The sequence below is a fragment of the Salvelinus namaycush genome, unplaced genomic scaffold (genome assembly GCF_016432855.1).
Source record: "Salvelinus namaycush isolate Seneca unplaced genomic scaffold, SaNama_1.0 Scaffold593, whole genome shotgun sequence".
Taxonomy (NCBI): domain Eukaryota; kingdom Metazoa; phylum Chordata; class Actinopteri; order Salmoniformes; family Salmonidae; genus Salvelinus; species Salvelinus namaycush.
The window spans coordinates 27,080-42,020 of record NW_024061301.1 but is presented as its reverse complement, the minus strand read 5'-3'; positions in this window follow the sequence as shown (position 1 = coordinate 42,020).

The window sequence follows — 14,941 nt, the reverse complement described above, 5'->3', positions numbered from 1 at the left end:
GCCCAAACTCTGTATGTCATGGCCTCTCCAACCCTGTTCCTGCAGCTACAGTATGCTTAATTTGGGAAACCAAGTGAAAACTGTTCGGGAACATCGTTGTGACATGTTTTCACAATGCAACTTATTTAATTAAACGGTTGACAGCCCCTCTGCATGCTGGAGAAAGGAATGAAGGAGAGAGGGGAGGAGATAAACGCACGGTGGTGAGATTCTGTAGCGAATGGTAATGTAATGCCTATTAATTATGAAAACATTTTTTTAAATATATTACTAGCCTATTCAAAATCAAATACAAATTCTCTATAATTGTAGGGTAACGCTGCATTTATTTAATTTAGGCTAGACCAATTATGTACCAAAGATATCTTAAATCAGTATTTATTTGTATGTTTTTCTGCCATGTGTAATATGCGGTAGGCTATATTTTGTATAATGGCACAATCATTATAATTCAGGATTTTTGGGGGGCTTGGGCTCATATATAGGCCAATGCGTAATCATAAGCTCTAATATGCATATACAGTGCATTCGGAAAGTATTCAGACCCCTTGACTTTTACCACGTTTTGTTAGTCTTATTCTAAAATAGATTAAATACGTTTTTTCCCTTATTAATCTACACACAATACCCCATAATGACAAAGCGAGAATAGGTTTTTAGACATTATTGCACATTTATATAAAATTTTAAAAAACAGATACCTTATTTATGTAAATATTCAGACCTTTTGCTATGAGACTCGAAATTGAACTCAGGTACATCGATCACCCTTGAGGTGTTTCTAACTATGGTAAATTCAGTTGATTGGACTTGATTTGGAAAGGCACACACCTGTCTATATAAGGTCCCAGAGTTGATAGTGCATGTCAGAGCAAAAAAACAAGCCATGAGGACAAAGGAATTGTCTGTAAGCTCCGAGTTAGGATAGTGTCAAGGCACAGATCTGGGGAAGGGTACCAAAACATTTCTGCAGCATTGAAGGTCTCCAAGAACACAGTGGCATCCATCATTCTTAAATGGAAGAAGTTTGGAACCACCAAGACTCTTCCTAGAGCTGGCTGCCCGGCCAAACTGAGCAATCGGGGGAGAAGGGCCTTGGTCAGGAGGGTGACAAATCAAATTTATTTATATAGCCCTTCTTACATCAGCTGATATCTCAAAGTGCTGTACAGAAACCCAGCCTAAAACCCCAAACAGCAAGCAATGCAGGTGTAGAAGCACGGTGGCTAGGAAAAACTGCCTAGAAAGGCCAACACCTAGGAAGAAACCTAGAGAGGAACCAGGCTATGAGGGGTGGCCAGTCCTCTTCTGGCTGTGCCGGGTGGAGATTATAACAGAACATTGCCAAGATGTTCTAATGTTCATAAATGACCAGCATGGTCAAAAAATAATAATCACAGTAGTTGTCGAGGGTGCAACAAGTCAGCACCTCAGGAGTAAATGTCAGTTGGCTTTTCATAGCCGATCATTCAGAGTATCTCTACCGCTCCTGCTGTCTCTAGAGAGTTGAAAACAGCAGGTCTGGGACAGGTAGCACGTCCGGTGAACAGGTTAGGGTTCCATAGCCGCAGGCAGAACAGTTGAAACTGGAGCAGCAGCAAAGCCAGGTGGACTGGGGACAGCAAGGAGTCATCATGCCAGGTAGTCCTGAGGCATGGTCCTAGTGCTCAGGTCCTCCGAGAGAAAGAAAGAGAGAATTAGAGAGAGCATACTTAAATTCACACAGGACACCGGATAAGACAGGAGAAGTACTCCAGATATTACAGACTGACCCTAGCCCCCCGACACATAAACTACTGCAGCATAAATACTGGAGGCTGAGACAGGAGGGGTCAGGAGACACTGTGGCCCCATCCGATGATACCCCTGGACAGGGCCAAACAGGCAGGATATAACCCCACCCACTTTGCGAAAGCACAGCCCCCACACCACTAGAGGGATATCTTCAACCACCAACTTACCATCCTGAGACAAGGCCGAGTATAGCCCACAAAGATCTCCGCCACGGCACAACCCAAGGGAGGGCGCCAACCCAGACAGGAAGATCACGTCAGTGACTCAACCCACTCAAGTGATGAAACTCTCCTAGGGACGGCATAGAAGAGCACCAGTAAGCCAGTGACTCAGCCCCTGCAATAGGGTTAGAGGCAGAGAATCCCAGTGGAGATAGGGGAACCGGCCAGGCAGAGACAGCAAGGGTGGTTCGTTGCTCCAGAGCCTTTCTGTTCACCTTCACACTCCAAGGAACCCAATGGTCACTCTGACAGAGCTCCCGAGTTCCTCTGTGGAGATGGGAGAATCTTCCAGAAGGACAACCATCTCTGCAGCACTCCACCAATCAGGACTTTATGGTAGAGTGACCAGACGGAAGCCATTCTTCAGTAAAAGACAGCCCACTTGGAGTTTGCCAAAAGGCACCTAAAGGAATAAGGCTGTGATGTAACAAAATGTGGAAAAGGTCAAGGGGTCTGAGTACTTTCTGAATGCACTGTATATAGAGGTCTATAGAGCCTGTCTGCATTCCTGATTTCTGTAAGCTCCAAAGCCCTAGATGCAGTGCAAATCACATTATTGTGGAAGCACCTCCTCTAAGAGTATGAATTAGGCTGTTTGAGAAGGTTTGAATCGTAAGCAACCTGCATACACATTGTTTGAAGTACAGTAGATCAACATAGCTACTGTAGTAGGTCAAAGTTGTGTACTGGAAAATTGTTTTATTTTTACTGCGCAAAGGTTGTTTAAGCAAGCAATGATGTTGTTAACCAGTCAGCGTAAATGTGTATTATAAATGACAAAAATAAAATTGCATTGACAGAGGGTGTCAATGCATACTGAGTCTATGCATAAGGTATAGGCTGTAACATTAGCTAGCTACATTGCTTAGCAATGGTAGAGCATTGGTTTCGTAGGCATTGTGTGAATTGTCTTTCTGCTTCAGACCAATGCCTACTTCTCACTTAAAACACATTATTTCCATGGTTGTTGCAACATTCTCATACAACATAACACAACAATACAAGTAAAAAATACACAATGACAAATGACAGAAGTAATGTAGTTATTAGAATTTATTTAATATTAACAGCTGATTTTACAGACGGAAGTGAAAAACCAGAAACGTATCTAAGCCAATATTTTAACAAGAAAATCAACATGTAGCCTACCCATTACTTTACTGACTTTATTGTCCCCGTGGGGAAATTGTTGCAGTGTCATGTACACGTTTAGTGACATTTAAATACAAAACAAATTGACAATACAACTTTCATAATAGTTACCTTTATTTATTCATTTAGTTTTTATTTAACCTTTATTTAACTAGACAAGTCAATTAAGAACAAATTCTTATTTTCAATGACGGCCGACCGTGGGTTAACTGCCTTGTTCAGGGGCAGAACGACAGATTTTTACCTTGTCAGCTCAGGGATTCGATCTAGCAACCTTTTGGTTACTGGCCCAACGCTCTAACCACTAGGCTACCTGCCGCCACTGGTTTGATTACATACCAATAAAAAGAGACCAGCCTGCTGGCCTTACTGGGTGGATAGGAACATTAAACCACTGCTATTTTTATTTTACTTACATTTTTATTTGATGTGAACGAAAAAATGATTACCTACCTGTGTTGACCGGCTTCTTCAAGCTTTGCGAAAATAACAAATTTCTACATTTGCCTGCTCTATTCCAAAACGGACAACTTTTGACTGCTATAATGTGTACATTTTGTCAGGTTAGAGTTGATTTTACAGGGAGTTTTTTTTTGTCTGGCACAAATGATTGTCTAGTTGTGTTTTTCCTGCTGAGGGGTGCCCTATACCTGCGCCCAGAGGGGAGTAGTTCAAAGTCCAGGTACAGGGGGTGGCTTTGGTCTAAAATTATTATGTGAGCCTTGCGGAGGGCCCTGACCTTAAAGATCTCATCCAGGCCTGTCTGTTTGACTCCAAGTACCTTGCTTGCTGTGGTGATAATCCTTCTCAGCATATTTCTCTGGCTGACAGTGGCATTGCCAAACCAACAAACAATACAAAAAGTTAAAATACTCTCAATGAAAGATTTGTTAAACAGAGTTAATATAGTACAGTCTACATTAAAAGATCCCAGCTTTTTGAGAAAGTACAGTCTCTGTTGGCTCTTTTTGTAGATCAGGTCTGTACATTTACTCAACTGAAGCTTATTGTCCAAGAGGACACCCAGATATTTGTATTCCTCTACAATCTCTATATTCTGACCTCTGATAGATGTTGCAGAGGTAGGTGTTGTACACTTCCTGAAGTCTATGCACATCTCTTTGGTCTTATTGGTATTGAGGACCAAATGTGATTCGTCACACCACTCTACCAAGTCATTTAGGACCGGCCATGGTGTTCCTCGTCATCATGCAACAGGCTGATCAAGGCAGTGTCATCAGCGAACTTAACAAGGTGTGTCAGGATGGGAACTAGTACAACTATTAGTGTACAAGATGTACAGGAGTGGGGACAAAACGCATCCCTGAGGAGAGCCAGTGTTGGTGTTGCGTATGTCTGACACTTGGGGACCTATTTTGACCTGCTGTGACCGTTGGCTCAGGAAGTCCAACAGCCACAAAACCAGCCCTCCGTCTGAGAAGTCCCGAATGAGTCTCTGTGCCAGAATGTAAGGCTGGATTGTGTTGAAGGCAGAAGAAAAGTCAACAAACAAAACCCTGACATGGGATTTGGCACCCTCTACATGTCTGTAGACCATGTTGATGAGAGTAAGAATGGCATCATCAACTCTGCTGGGCTGAGGAGGAGCTTCTGGGTGATGCTGAGAATGACAATTTACCAATTTCATTACTAAGGTTGACAAGGCGGTAGTCATTCAGCACAGAGGGATTAGAAGCTTTAGGAATTGGTATAATTGAGTTTTTACACAATACTGGCACGTGTTGCTGGTCGAGTGAGGATTGGAAATTGTCTGTAAAAACACCAGCAAATTGTTCAGCACAGTGCTTTAACACATGTCCACTTATTTTGTCTGGGCCTGGGCTTTTGTGTGCGTTACATCCCCTGAACAACTTCAAAACATCAGCCTGTTTAACAACAACCCTCTCAAACATTTGTAATGATGCTTCCATTTGTTTTACCTCCGACACAAAGTTGTCTGATTCAAATCTTGAGAATAAAACATTCAGTTGATTAGCCATGTTCTGGTCCTCATGTCTCCCAAGGTCAGCATGGTTTTCCCGCTGCCTATGTGGGGGGCACTAGCCAGGGATTTAATCCCTTGCCAGGCCACCCTTGAGTTTCCTGAGGAGAGGCTCCTCTCCACCCTTTGCTTGTATGCCTCCTTGTCCACCAGTATCTGTCTTTTTATCTCACATTGTACATCTCTTAAAGCCTGTCTATCACCCTCAGCATAAACTGCCTTCTTCCTATTAAGTTGTGATTTTAGATTTTTTTTGATACCCAAGGCTTATTGTTAGGGACGATTTTACAGGTTTTAGTAGGCACAACTGACTCAACACAGAAGTTTTCATAGTCTTAAACAACATCTGTGAGTTCATCAAGATCAGAGCTGCTGTCCTCAAATACCTCCCACACAGTACAGTCAAAACACACCTGGACACCAAATACCTCCCACATAGTACAGTCAAAACACCCCTGGAGACCAAATACCTCCCACATAGTACAGTCAAAACACCCCTGGTGACCAAATACCTCCCACACAGTACAGTCAAAACACCCCTGGAGACCAAATACCTCCCACGCAGTACAGTCAAAACACCCCTGGAGACCAAATACCTCCCACATAGTACAGTCAAAACACCCCTGGTGACCAAATACCTCCCACACATTACAGTCAAAACACCCCTGGACACCAAATACCTCCCACACAGTACAGTCAAAACACCCCTGGAGACCAAATACCTCCCACGCAGTACAGTCAAAACACCCCTGGAGACCAAATACCTCCCACATAGTACAGTCAAAACACCCCTGGAGACCAAATACCTCCCACATAGTACAGTCAAAACATCCCTGGAGACCAAATACCTCCCACATAGTACAGTCAAAACACCCCTGGTGACCAAATACCTCCCACACAGTACAGTCAAAACACCCCTGGAGACCAAATACCTCCCACGCAGTACAGTCAAAACACCCCTGGAGACAAGTGGTACTGTTGTCCTTCCAGATCTGGACAGTCTTAACTGTGGGTTTCTCCCTCTCCAGGAGGCGACAGTAGATTGGCCTGAGGTAGACAACATTGTGGTCTGATGTCCCCAGGGGAGGTCTGGTGGTGGCAGAGAACGCATTTGGTATTGTCCCATAGCACATCAAGTCGAGTCTTATTTTTCCTAGTGTGACATTTCACATACTGGTGGTATGTGCGCAGGACTTTGTACAAAGTACAGTTGTTAAAATCCCCTAAAATAAATTTGGTTGCGTCGGGGGAGATGGAGTCCAGTTTCTGTGACAGATTATAAATAATCTCTGATGCCTTTGTTATATTAGCTTTAGGTTGAATGTACACAACGGTAACAAACAATTGGGGCAACAGTAGGGTCGCAGTGACACAGAAAGCAGTTCAATGTCGGGGGTACAGAGATCTTACCAGGATCCATTTACACCACTGGTCCCTGAAAGCAGGCAGACATGCCAGCCGTGATTTTTCGGTGTGACTATCAGATCACGGTCCGCTTTGACCAGTGTAAAGCCGGCCATCTCCACTTCCCTGTCCGGGACTCTGTCATCCAGCCAAGTCTCAGTAAACGCCAGCAAACAGGCCTCCCGGTATTTGTGTTGGAAGCGCAGATTCGCTGACAGCTCACCCGCTTTCCCCCTCAGTGACTTGATCAGCAAGGTGGTGGGTAAGGGGAGTTGGTTCTTTAATTTCTGAAGTCTTTGTCTGATTCCCCCTCGTTTTCCAGGTTTGCATTTGGGTTTGTAATCCACTCACAGACAATCAGGGATTAGATGGTGTATGGTGTATTGGATTCCGCTGCCAGATGCGTTTTCATAATTTAGTCCGTTCGTAGCGGGTATGTACACGATCAACAAGATCAGTCCAACACCCCACCACTGTAAATCCATGGTTGGCAGATTGCTTGTAAACTAAGTGTACAAATTGAAAACATAAAAGAACGGCACACGAAACGCCACGCCACACTGCAGGTCACACCAGAGCCGCGCCCCCCATGAACTATTTACATACATTATTGACTGTCACATTAGGTGGCTCAGAGAGCAAGGCATGAAATGGTACAAACTACTCGATGTTCTGCACCAGCAGAGGGCCTGTGCTACTACTCCCCCTGACATCATAGTCATCCACCTCAGTGGAAATGACTTGAATACACCAACGGGTATATCTGCCGCACCAACGGGTGCGAATGTTTCCCTGGACAACAGTGGTCTTCTCTGATATCGCGCAGTGGAGGAGCTGGATGTTCCAGTAGGAACAGAAGTGCATAAAGGGGGTCCAGCGCTCCCTCAATCAGCTGGTGTAGGCATTTAAGGGAACACAATCTACCACCCTGCCATTAAGCAGTGTGTCCCTGGGATGTACCGTAGGGGTGGAGTGCATCCTGACGGATGAGGGCAATGACGTATTCCTTGAGAGTTGGTCTCAAGTCTCCACCGTTCTCTCCTTCTTAGTAGGAAGACGGAGAAGGGTGCAATTACGGCCTGCAATTCGGGGCGTTCCTGCATGTGGGCATTCCTGTATCTGCAGGAATCCCTCTCTATACTTCTATTGGTCCATTTTTAAGATCGTACTCCAATACACAGGTGGGAGTGCTCCAATACACTGTGGTGGTAATGCAACTTAACCTGTTTGGGCTGCAGGGGCAGTATTGAGTAGCCAGATAAAAGGTGCCCATTTCAAACGGCCTCGTACTCAATTCTTGCTCGTACAATATGCATATTATTATTACTATTGGATAGAAAACACTCTCTAGTTTCTAAAACCGTTTGAATTATATCTGTGAGTCAAACAGAACTCATTTGGCACAAACTTCCTGACCAGGAAGTGGAAAGTCTGAAATCGAGGCTCTGTTCTACTTCCTGCCTATAAATGGGCATGATACGTATTAGTATACATGCACTTCATAGACCTTCCCCTGGATGTCAAGAGGCGGTGAGAGAAGAAATTGAGTGTTTATCTTGGTCTGAAGTGGAATACAAGCTCTTTGTATGACGTGTCCCCCATTTCCTGTTTTCTGGAGAGCGCGAGGAGGTACCTGGATTTGCCTTCTGTTGAGCTGCCGTTATAGGCGACTACTATCTCCGGCTTTGATTTTATTTGATACATGTGACCATATCATCGTAAAGTATGTTTTTTCAATATAGTTTAATCAGATTATTGAAATTTTTTCGGGAGTTTTGCCGTGTTCCGTTCTCTGACTTTGTTGACGATGGAGAGATTCGCGCCACTTGGCTAGTGTGCTTGCTAATTCAAGAGGGAAAGTGGCCGTTCTAAATCCAAACAACGATTGTTCCCGACAAAGGACCCCTTGTCCAACATTCTGATGAAAGATCAGCAAAAGTAAGAAACATTTTATGATGCTATTTCATATATCTGTCGTACATGTGAACTAGTCGTCGGCGCCCAACTTTTGGGTACTCTAGCTATACCGAAGCTGGATGTCGTAATGAAGTTATTTTTTAGAATTCTAACACTGCGATTTCATTAAGAACTAATGGATCTATCATTTCCTATACAACATGTATTTTTTAGTTATGTTTATGACTAGCTATTTGGTCAGAATATGTGTGTCAGAAAAAGTGTCAGAAAAATATCCGGACGTTGTGGAAAAAGTAGCTACGATAGCACAATGTATAACCACTGATTTCAGCTCTAAATATGCACATTTTCGAACAAAACATAAGTGTATGTATAACCTGATGTTATAGGACTGTCATCTGATGAAGAATATCAAGGTTAGTCAAAAATTATATATCTTTTACTGGTTTGTTACGATCGCTAACTTTTACTGCTGGGAAATGGCTTGTGTTTCTGGCTATTGTGGTAAGCTAATATAACGCTATATTGTGTTTTCGCTGTAAAACACTTAATAAATCGGAAATATTGGCTGGAATCACAAGATGCCTGTCTTTCATTTGCTGTACACTATGTATTTTTCAGAAATGTTTTATGATGAGTAATTAGGTATTTGACGTTGGTGTCTGTAATTATTATGGCTGCTTTCGGTGCAATTTCTGATTGTAGCTGGAATGTAAACTATGATTTATACCTGAAATATGCACATTTTTCGAACAAAACATAGATTTATTGTATAACATGTTATAAGACTGTCATCTGATGAAGTTGTTTCTTGGTTAGTTTGGTTGGTTCTTGGTTAGTTAGGTTGGCTTTGTGCATGCTACCTGTGCTGTGAAAAATGTCTGTCCTTTTTTGTATTTGGTGGTGAGCTAACATAAATATACGTGCTGTTTTCGCTGTAAAACATTTAAAAAATCGGACATGTTGGCTGGATTCACAAGATGTGTACCTTTCATTTGCTGTATTGGACTTGTTAATGTGTGAAAGTTAAATATTTAAAAAATATATATATTTTGAATTTCGCGCCCTGCACTTGAGCTGGCTGTTGTCATATTGTGGGCGGCCTCGGGCTGCAGCCATAAGAAGTTTTAACATTGGATGCTAACTTCCGATAAACCCCACAGTAGAAGATGCACGGATGACAACGCCGTTAGCTAGCTAGCTAGGACAACTGTAGACAGTGTCCTTTGCCCCTGCTGTCAGGTACTGTTTTTCCTCAGTTCTGTTAATGGCGAGGGCAAGTGTTAGCAAAGGACACTGGGTGCTAGCTTGCTAGTTAAAGTTTCTTACGGCTGAAATCCTGTTAACGGGATCGATTTGACAACAGCCAGTGAAAGTGCAGGGCGCCAAATTCAAACAACAGAAATCTCATAATTAAAATTCCTCAAGCATACAAGTATTATACACCATTTTAAAGAAACTTGTTTTTAATCCCACCACAGTGTCCGATTTCAAAAAGGCTTTACGACGAAAGCATACCATGCGATTATGTTAGGTCAGCGCCAAGTCACAGAAAAATACAGCCATTTTTCCAGCCAAAGAGAGGAGTCACACAAAGCAGAAATAGATAGAGAATTAGTCACTAACCTTTGATCTTCATCAGATGACACTCATAGGACTTCATGTTACACAATACATGTATGTTTTGTTCGATAAAGTTCATATTTATATCCAAAAATCTCAGTTTACTTTGGCGCGTTATGGTCAGTAATGTTTTACTTCCAAAACATCCGGTGATTTTGCAGAGCCACATCAATTTACAGAAATACTCATCATAAATGTTGATGAAAATACAAGTGTTATGCATGGAATTAAAGATATACTTCTCCTTAATGCAAACGCTGTGTCAGATTTAAAAAAAACTTTGCGGAAAAAGCACACCATGCAATAATCTGAGTACAGCGCTGAGGCACCAAAACAAGCCATACAGATACCCGCCATGTTGTGGAGTCCACAGAAGTCAGAAATAGCATTATAAATATTCACTTACCTTTGATGATCTTCATCGGAATGCACTCCCACGAATCGCAGTTCCACAATAAATGTTTGTTTTGTTTGATAAAGTCCATAATTTATGTCCAAATACCTCCTTTTTGTTTGCGGGTTTAGTTCACAAATCCAAATTCACGAGGCGCAGGCACTTAGCCCAGAAGAAAAGTCAAAAAGTTCCATTACAGTTCGTAGAAACATGTCAAACGATGTATAGAATCAATCTTTAGGATGTTTTTATCATAAATCTTCAATAATATTCCAACCGGACAATTCCTTTGTCTTTAGAAATGAAAAGGAACGCAGCTCACTCTCACGGGCCGCGTGCATGACTTAGCTCATGGCATTCTGCCAAACCTCTTAGTCAAACAGCCCTTATTCGCTCCCCCTTCACAGTAGAAGCCTGAACCAAGGTTCTAAAGACTGTTGACATCTAGTGGAAGCCTTAGGAAGTGCAATGTGACCAATATCCCACTGTATGTTCGATAGGCAATGATTTGAAAACCTACAAACCTCAGATTTCCCACTTCCTGGTTGGATTTTTGCTCAGGTTTTTGGCTGCCATATGATTTCTGTTATACTCACAGACATCATTCAAACAGTTTTAAAAACGTCAGAGTGTTTTCTATCCAAATCTACTAATAATATGCATATCTTAGTTTCTGGGCCTGAGTAGCAGGCAGTTTACTCTGGGCACCTTATTCATCCAAGCTACTCAATACTGCCCCCCAGCCATAAGAAGTTAACTAGTTAGGACTCCGGTGCACAGCTAGTGGGAAAGGTAGCTAGCTAACATTAGCTAGGACACCGGTGGACAGTGTCCTTCGCCCCTGCTTGTCGAACACTGTTCTCCCGCAGTTCCGTTAACAACAGCGAGGGCAAGGTGTTCAGCAGGCATTGGCGAAGAGCACTAGGTGCTAGTTAGCTATCTAACTAGGACTCCGGTACACAGCAGGTGGGATAGCTAGCTAGCTCGCACACCGGTAGACAGTGTACTTCCCCCCCCTGCCTGTCAAGCACTGCTTTCCCGCAGTTCTGTTAACTACGGCGAGGGCAGGTGTTCGGCAGGCGGAATCAAAGCGAATTAGCTAGGTAGCTTGGAGGACTTGTGTACACAGTAGGCGGGAGGCGAGGGTGACACCGGTAGACTGTGTCCTTCGCCTCCGAAAAACTCAGATAATACTTCTATTTCCCTTTTCTTTTGACTCACATTTAATCGCATAGACAATCAGGTGAAATCTCGAATATCAAGGGTAACAAAAGCATGAAGAGGGCGTGTGTGGGGTGTATGCAGGAACCAATAGGATGCTCGAGGGGGGTCACAATGACACACTATAAGCAAGATGCTCGCATAGTCCCTGTCCATTGTCACAATGATGCTATCTATAAGAGCCCACTAATAATTGAAATTAAGCACACACCGTGTGTGTGAAAGAATACCATGTCATTTTTTCAGAGAGCACAATTATGAACTTGAAAATGTATCAATAAACCAGTTAGGCACATTTGGCAGACAATACATTTTGAAAAGTAATGCAATGCTTCAGTCTAAAACTTTGCACATAAACTGCTGTCATCTAGTGGCCAAAATCTAAATTGTGCCTAGAGTCCTCAATCATATAATGACCCTTTTCTTGCATTTCAAAGATGATGGAACCAAAAGAATATAGAAAATACATCTTTTTTTTCTTTGTTATCCTTTACCAGATCAAATGTGTTATATTCTCCTACATAAATTTCACATTTTCACAGACGTCAAAGTGTTTCCTTTAAAATGGTATTAAGAATATGCATATCCTTGCTTCAGGTTCTGAGCTACAGGCAGTTAGATTTGGGGATGTCATTTTAGACAAAAACCAATCCCTTAAGCAATAAGGCACAAGGGGGTGTTGTATATGGCCAATATGCCACGGCTAAGGGCTGTTCTTAGGCACGAAGCGGAGTGCCTGGATACAGCCCTTAGCCATGGTATATTGGCCATATATCACAAACCCCCAAGGTGCCTTATTGCTAGTTTAAACTGTTTACCAACTTAATTAGAGCAGTAAAAATAAATATTTTGTCATACCTGTGGTATACGGTCTGATATACCACGCTGTCAGCTAATCAGCATTCAGGACTCGAACCACCCAGTTTATAATTGTGCTTATTACATGCAAGTGTCAAGGCCAACAGTTTACACAGATCACTTCAGCCATGTGGAAAAACCTTACATAGCTAAATGTATTTAGCTTCCTTTCTCTCATCCGACTGGTGTTAGCCAGCTACTACTGGTACTGTTTCTGTGTAACCCAAGTGCTTTGGTCCGGTTTTAGAACTCTGAGATTCAAGTTGTTAGCACTGTCACTTCTTTAATAAAGCATTGTGAATGACTTTATAAGGTGCTGACTCAAATATATTCCATTGTGTGATGCGGCACACATTTTTGGGCTGGTGGCACCAACTGAAAATGTTAGTGACACCAGGGGAAAATGTTAGTCTGGAGCCCTGGCTATATATCCTAGCTATATCCCCCTCCTCTCCATCCTCACCTCCTGTCTTCTTGTGTGTTCTGTCCTCATTCCCTCTCTTCCACTCCTCCCTGCCAGAACGCGTACCCCTCCAGGCGTTCCACCCACACGGACGACTCAGCCCTCTTCATGGTAAGGCCCCGGGGCTGTGCTCCCATTCTCTTCTTCCCTTCACTCCTCCTCCACTGATTTTAAAACAGTGGTCAATTTAGGTTTTACATCAACAAATAACCTTCGATTCATTGCATGTACATCTCTTATTAAAGTGAAAAGAAACCAATGAATACTGTATTTACTCAATACAATTTTATTTTTCAAGTAATATTTCTCAAACATTTGTATATCATTCCATACAATAATCTGTACTCGTAAAAAAATATATATATACTTGGCGACCCCCCCCCCCCCCCTGCAATTCCCGGTCGCCCCCACATGTGGTGTTACCTGCTCTCTTTCCGTCCTCTAACCACCCGTCAACACCCAATAACCTTTCATTGTCCTCCCTCCTTCTCTAACTAGTCTTCCAGGGTTGGATTGACACTCTTGTCTGATTTATAGTGTGAATGTGTGTAGCTATATAACCAATCTATAGACTTACAGGTAACTGACAAATGAGGGATACAAAGTATATTGAAAGCAGGTGCTTCCACACAGGTCTGGTTCCTGAGTTAATTAAGCAATTAACATCCCATCATGATTAGGGTCATGTATAAAATGCCCAGTTAAACATTATTTTGGCCCTCATGGCTAGAAGAAGAGATCTCAGTGACTTTGAAAGAGGGGTCTCAAAGGAGCATATGGGGTTTAAAGTGTGTGTGTGTGTCTCTCAGTCACCAGATCTCAACCCAATTGAACACTTATGGGAGATTCTGGAGCGGCGCCTGAGTGTTTTCCACCACCATCAACAAAACACCAAATGATGGAATTTCTCATGGAAGAATGGTGTCGCATCCCTCCAATAGAGTTCCAGACTTGTAGAATATCTAACTGTGACGTTTTCATTACGCACCAAACTGCCAAGTGGGACTAAGATGAAACGCTCATTTTCATTTTCTGTCAAGTGCCTAATGAACACCACCCTGGCTATTATACATTTTTCACACAAACGTTCCTCTGACCCAAACTGTACTCCTCTGGCTCACTTTTCTCTGAGCACAGTATGGTCTAACCCAAGGATCAGCCTGCTTTGTTACACACAGCTTATTTAAAGCCTGGTTTGGGCGGGACATGGCGAGCTAACCATGCCCCTCTGCTCACTTAAGGAAATGTAAAATGTAAATATCCACACCAGCACGGTATGGTTTGGGTCGGCACGATAGTGTGAAAATGCTGTTAGTATAGTTATTAGATGACCTGCTGCTATTGGATTCCTTGCCTGTCCCCTTCTTGGTTTCATTCACCTGTTCAATAGACAATGGTCATATCCCAAATGGCACCCTGTTCCCTATATAGTTCACTAATTTTCTATGGAGAGCCCATGGGCGCAGCAAATAGGTCTCTTTGTCTTCCTGGCGCATTGTAACCAGCTTACACATGTCCTGGCTTAACCCCTCCACTTCTCCACTTCTTTCCCTTCTGATTCCCCTCTTTCTGTATTTCTTTTCTGTCTCTCTCTCTTCCGTCTCCGGCTGGTTCACTGTTAGAGCGAGTACCAGCCTCGCATGGTGTTTGAGATAGACACTGACACCAACACTATAAAGAGGAGGCCTGGCATTTACAAGCAGGTGAAACACTTTTGGTTACAGTACTACATACGCACAAACATTTGACTTGTTTCACACGCACATTTAGGGAGCAACTATGTGTACACAGCATACATACACACACGCAGTCACACATTGTTGGATTAATGATACACAGCAATACATACAAACAAACCAAGTCATAATTGTTTCTGTAAATTGCTCTGGATA